This window comes from Lactuca serriola, chromosome 1, assembly GCF_051521515.1.
Source record: "Lactuca serriola cultivar US96UC23 chromosome 1, Lser_US96UC23_V15, whole genome shotgun sequence".
Taxonomy (NCBI): Eukaryota; Viridiplantae; Streptophyta; class Magnoliopsida; order Asterales; family Asteraceae; genus Lactuca; species Lactuca serriola.
The window spans coordinates 44,077,222-44,083,221 of record NC_136408.1 but is presented as its reverse complement, the minus strand read 5'-3'; positions in this window follow the sequence as shown (position 1 = coordinate 44,083,221).

Below are 6,000 nucleotides of genomic sequence, written 5' to 3'. Positions count from 1 at the left end.
TTTTTTATAAGACATCGGGGTACACTAAAACGGAATAAAGATTTCATTATGAATTGTTGTAAACCCGATAAGATACCCGAAACCCGACGGGAAAACCCGAACCCAATGGGGCGCCCCGATAAGATACTCGAAAGATATCGGGACGGGTTTGGGAAACCATGCCCTGCCCCGAACCCGCCCCATTGCCATTCCTACTAAAGGCCTGCGAGGCGGTCCATTCAGGCTATAGGCTCATGATGCATGATGATATGTATATATATATAGATACAGTTGTTGACATGATATGCTTATGGTTATATGAGGCTGGTATTTTGGGGGTAACTCACTAAGCTCTCGGGCTTACAGTTTTAGTTATTGTTTTAGGTACATCTGGTGATCGCGGGAAGGCGAAGGCATAATCGTACCGCTCCTCCTGCTGTCATGAATTTTATGATTTGAAACTGGGACACTATGTGACATCCCCAATTTTCACGGCCAGAAAAGACCGATTTGTTTATGCTTTGTTTTATAAAATCAGAGTAATCCTTTGATTAAAAGAGTTGCGGAATTTGTTCCCGAAACAAAATATGATAAGAATTTATCAAAGCATTTCTTTAAAGAAATATATTTTCATTAAATAACAAAATCTCGGGATGTCATGTTCTGATACAGACCAAAAGCATAAACAATATAAAATAGACCTCACAACAGTTATTTATAACTACTGATCTATAATCCAAAATCTCTCGTCAAGTCCACCAACTTATACTCTTGTGTCATTACCTGAAATACAAAGAAAACTGTGTGGGTCGGGCTTGGGAGCCTGGTGAGCATATAGGGTTTTCAACCCACAGTAAGACATTATATTATATTTAATCATCAGACAATCAACCCAAATTACCCATCCCCATTATCTCATTTTGTTTCTTAAAGCTTTACCCTAAGAGTCAATTATCCTTCATTCATTCATTCCTAAGGATTGACCTAAGGGATTGGCACAAAGTCCATTTGCTACCACGGTTTATACAATAGGCACTATGTCACATAGTCTCCAAGGTTTATACAATAGGCACCACGTCTCATAGTCATTAGGTTTTACACAATAGGCACTACGTCTCATAGTCACTAGGGTTTATACAATAGACACTACGTCTCGTAGTCACAAAGGTTTACACAATAGGAACTACGTCTCATAGTCACCAGGGTTTACACAAAAGGCACTACGTCTCATAATCACCAGGGTTTACACAATAGGCACTATGTCTCATAGTCACCAAATATTTCATCTACCCATGTTCTACCCAACATATTTGTAGATATAAAATACATATATGGTTTAAATTATTAAAAATCTGTATAAAACATCCATTCCACACCCATCTCAAATCAACAAACAATACATAACACATAGCACATATTTCATAGCAAATACTTCATATTTATGTGTTAGAATAAAGTAACTACACGCTCACTTGATTAGACGATGCTCGGACAACACTACGGCTCTTTGAGTAGTAATTCTTCAGTGAAACCGAAATGTTTTCTCAGAAACCGGACTTCTCGTTGGCAGATTTTCGGCTTGAAACTCTTTCTCTCGGGATCTTTGGAGCTTCGGGACTTGCTTCGGGTGCCAGGATGATACCGAGGCTTCGGGGTGCTTCAAGAGGGCTAAAGAGGGTATCGGGAGTGAGAGAGTGAAGGAATTAGCAACTATGGCCGGATGCCCTTCGATTTCTATTTATAGGGCCATTTTTCTGGATTCACGTCGTGAATCTCAAATATTCACGTCATGAGTTCAGTAGCCATCAGGTGCGTCATCGCAACTTGCGTCTATCAGGCTCCAGAAGTCATAAATACCGAGTTCACGTCGTAAACACTGTCATGAGTTCAGTAGTCATCAGGTGCGTCATCGCAACTTGCGTCTGTCGGGCTCCAGAAGTCATAAATACTGAGTTCACGTCGTGAACACTATGTTCACGTCGTGAACTCTGACACAGTGTCGGGGTTCGCATCCCGAACTTCAGAAATTCATATCTTTCGCATACGAGCTCCATTTTCGACGTTCTTTATATGCACTCGTAGGTGAGATTATTCTCTACAACTCTTGTTTAGACTCCGTCGGCTAATTTTGACTTTAATTTTTATTATATTATTTTTAGTAGGTCGGGACAGGAAAACTCCGTTAGGAATTCACAACTCCTTCATCCGGCGTCTGTTTTTGTCTGTCTTTTTACCGTTGGACTACTATCGAAGAGATCTTCGATTCTTATTTAGATTGTTTCGGCTAGAAACTACTCGATCTCATATTCGAACTTTGGGCTGCATACCGTTAAGTTGAAACTTAGAAAAATCATAACTTCCTCATACGAAGTCAGATTTGGACGTTCTTTTTATGCACGCTCTCGGTTTAACGTATTCTACGACTTTCATTTAGATCGCTAATGCCAAATATCGCTCTAACGTAAATTCACTATCTAAGTCGCGTTGTGTCGTGCCAGTTCTGTCGCGAAACTTTAACATGTCATAACTTCTTCGTTATAACTCAGATTTCAGCGTTCTTTATATGTACAAAATCCTTGTAAAATATACTACAACTTAGTTAAGATTACTACTTCTAAATAATCTTTCATCAAAAAGTCATTTTTGACGTTTATCGTCTCTAAATTGACTAGCCTGGATCTACGGGCGTTACACACTGTGATAATTATTATTTTGGAAACAAACTATGTAATGTTAAATGGTTTTAAGTGTTTTGAAAAAGTTTAAAATTGGATTGAAATTTTGGGTGTTACACAAAATCATAAGAAAATATGAAACATGGATGGAAGCGTTGCGATCATGTCAGGTCCTTCCCTTTTGTACCTAAAGTACCTGAAACTATAAACATAATTGTAAGCACAAAGCTTAGTGAGCCTCACTAAAATATCATATACATTAAACACATAAATATAACAACACGTGGCTATGTCAGGTCTGTATCAACCCCATGTAACAGCAAATAGTCATGTTGGGTCCGTATCAACCCCTGGGTTCGCATTAACCCCGAGTCCATAATGACTCCGAGCCCAAATTGGCTCCATACATAAATCATGCAAACACATCATTCAAAATCGTACGATAGCATACATTCTATTTATACAATACCGTGGGCCGGCCTTTGTGCCTTCGACCCACTTAAGGTGGTAAGAAGACTCACCTCACAAATAGACGACACAAAGTTGAACGGATCTCAGCTCCGAAAATCAGCTCAGCCGGACACCTATTCCATGATAATAACCAAACTTAACTATAATTCAAAATAACAAAAATACCCCTACGTCAAACTTAGCCTAACAAGGTCAAAAGTCAAATTCAACGACCATGGTTGACCCTCCACGTCGTGGATATCCTTAGCCACGTCGTGGCTTTCAAACGACAAAACAGTCGCAATTTCCCCCAGTCATCCTGTCGTGGCAACCTAGGCCATGCCATGGGATCTGGATCCAAAACCTCCTAATGAATTAAGTCTATCTTCTAATTCGAAAAGTTAGAAAGTCCATATCTGATCATTTCTAATTTCAGGTCCTAGATCCAAAAAGGTAAAGAAATGACAATGACTTAATCAAGAAGCACTTAATCCCTTAAGTCCAAACTCGTTTGCTCTAGAAGAGCTTATAACACCAAAACCATTCCAAAGATTGATGCTTTATAGATTTGCATGTCCAATGCAAGTCTTGGAATCAAGTTAGGTCAAAATGGGGGGTTTATGACCAAAATCTGTTGCATGGCATAAACCAACCATCAAACTTCGGATCCAAACCATGAACTACTCAAAATGATCCAGAGATTCATAAAGTTGTAAACTTTATGAAATCTATTTATCCCATCAAACAAGATCAAGGATAAATGGGAAAAAATACAAGATCGAGCTTTCTATAATCAAAAAGCTTGGAACTTAGGGACTTACAAAAGTCCAGAAGATGCACAATAGGATGATGAGAAGAGTTTCTTGCTGAATCCAAGTCTAGAAGTCACCTCTTTCTTCTTTAAATCCCCAAAAAAATCAACAAAAAAAGCTTAGAGGGCAACAATGGTGGCTAGGGTTTGCTTGGAGGTTGAGGGTGAGAAACCCTAGCCATCACATTCCCTTAAATATGGCGCAAACTCCGAAATTTAGGGTTTCTCATTAAATAGTTGTCACGCCAAGGCTATAGGCTGTCACGATGTGGCGGCCATTTAAAATACGCGACACAAGGATCAACTCCACGTTGTGGGATGCCTTCACCATGACGTGGCACCGCCCAAAATTCCAAAATTCAATAATTTAATTACCACCAAGAATCCGGATGTTACACAATGAAGCACAAGCACAAGCTTGTGAGGCTGCTATTTTTAGTTTCGAAATTGAAGAAAGAAGTTCAGGTTACAAAAATAGTCAAGAATAAAGAACATTTTTCAACGGAGTGTTAAACCAAATGAACCAAGTCAACCAACATCATTTTATACAAAATTTAAAGGGACGAAATGGAAATTTTGAGCCTCTGTGACCTCTTACAAATATAAATATGGATGTAAATTATTCGTCTAGTGAAAAAATTTGACCTCTATAATATGGAGAATTTGATTTTGTTTCCGACTGATGAATTCACCTTTTTCAGATATCGTAAATAACTAAAAAGTTTGGTTTAAATTATTTTTGGAAATCTAAAATTCTAGATCGTGTGTGTGGTGGGATGAGGTATGACTATAGGTGTGGATATAGGATGAGGGTGGGTAGGGTAGTACAAGTGTAGATGCGGATATGTGGTGTGTGTGGGTGTTGGTTCATCATCAACTTATAGGCATGGGTGTAAACATTGGCATATAGTAAACATATAAGGGTAGGGGTAGGGTGGGGTGTAATGGTGGTGTGGGTGGTTAGGGTGGGCATCAACATCAATGTGGGTGCATGGATTTGGACGTAGGATGATGTGGTTAGGGTGAGTGGGTAGGGTGGGTGGGTACAAGCGTGTAGGTGTAGGTAGATATGATATGGGAGAGACGATGAGAATTTTTTTGATTTGGCGGATCATGACTAAATAAAGAGGATGTGAATTAATACTTTTCTCTTTTTAATAAAATATAGAGAATTAAATCTAAGTCGTTTCCATTATCCAAAAATGATCGATTCATTAAAACACGTAATTTAACAACAACAACAACAATGTTACCACAGACTCATACAAATAGAATAAGAGTGATGTAGGATGGTTGGCAGCTGTAACATCTAAGTCTCGATTATGCTTTTCCACTCTTTGATTGGGGGGGGGGGTTATAGTCCAAAGAAAAATAGAATGGTGGAGTGAAGCAGGAAGCCATTAATCGTATTTGATGAAATACTCGAAAATCTATTGAGTTATATTGAGGATGTAGAGCGCCTCTTAAGAAGGCGTCATGGCTCCTCCGACCCATGGGTTGAACGAGTTTTTAGGGTTTTGAGGCTATTTAAGGTGCATTAATTCCAAAGGTTTGTCATTTCTCAACCTTTATTAACCATATATCGAACTTGAAGAGACCCTAGCCTCCCTTTCATGGTTTTGGGCTCCTCATTTCTCCTCTCATCCATATTATTGTGATTTTCTGGCTTTTGAGTTAAGTACTCTTGAAAGATTTGGCATTTAAGCTTGTTAACTAAAGAAATTTGCCCTCATTCGTATTTTAGACCTTGGTATTAAAGATTCAAGATTTATTGGTTTTAACCTTTAGATATACAAGTATTAGATGTTTTGGTCCACTTTAATGATGTTTTGGTTCTTTTTTGGCTTAATCTATGGTGTTTGGAAAACTCCATGGTCTTTGAATAATTTAAGACTTCCTATCTGGCCTTTTGGTTGAAGTTTTGGGTGCTTGCATGCCTTCTTTTGCTCCATGCTTGAAAAAAATGCATCGTTGGACATTTTATGGATTAAGGTTTTAGATCAAGTTTGATTGAGACATCCTAATGGATAAAGTTGGAAAATTTATTGTGACAACCGAGAGGATTCCGTCACTGATCACCGTTCT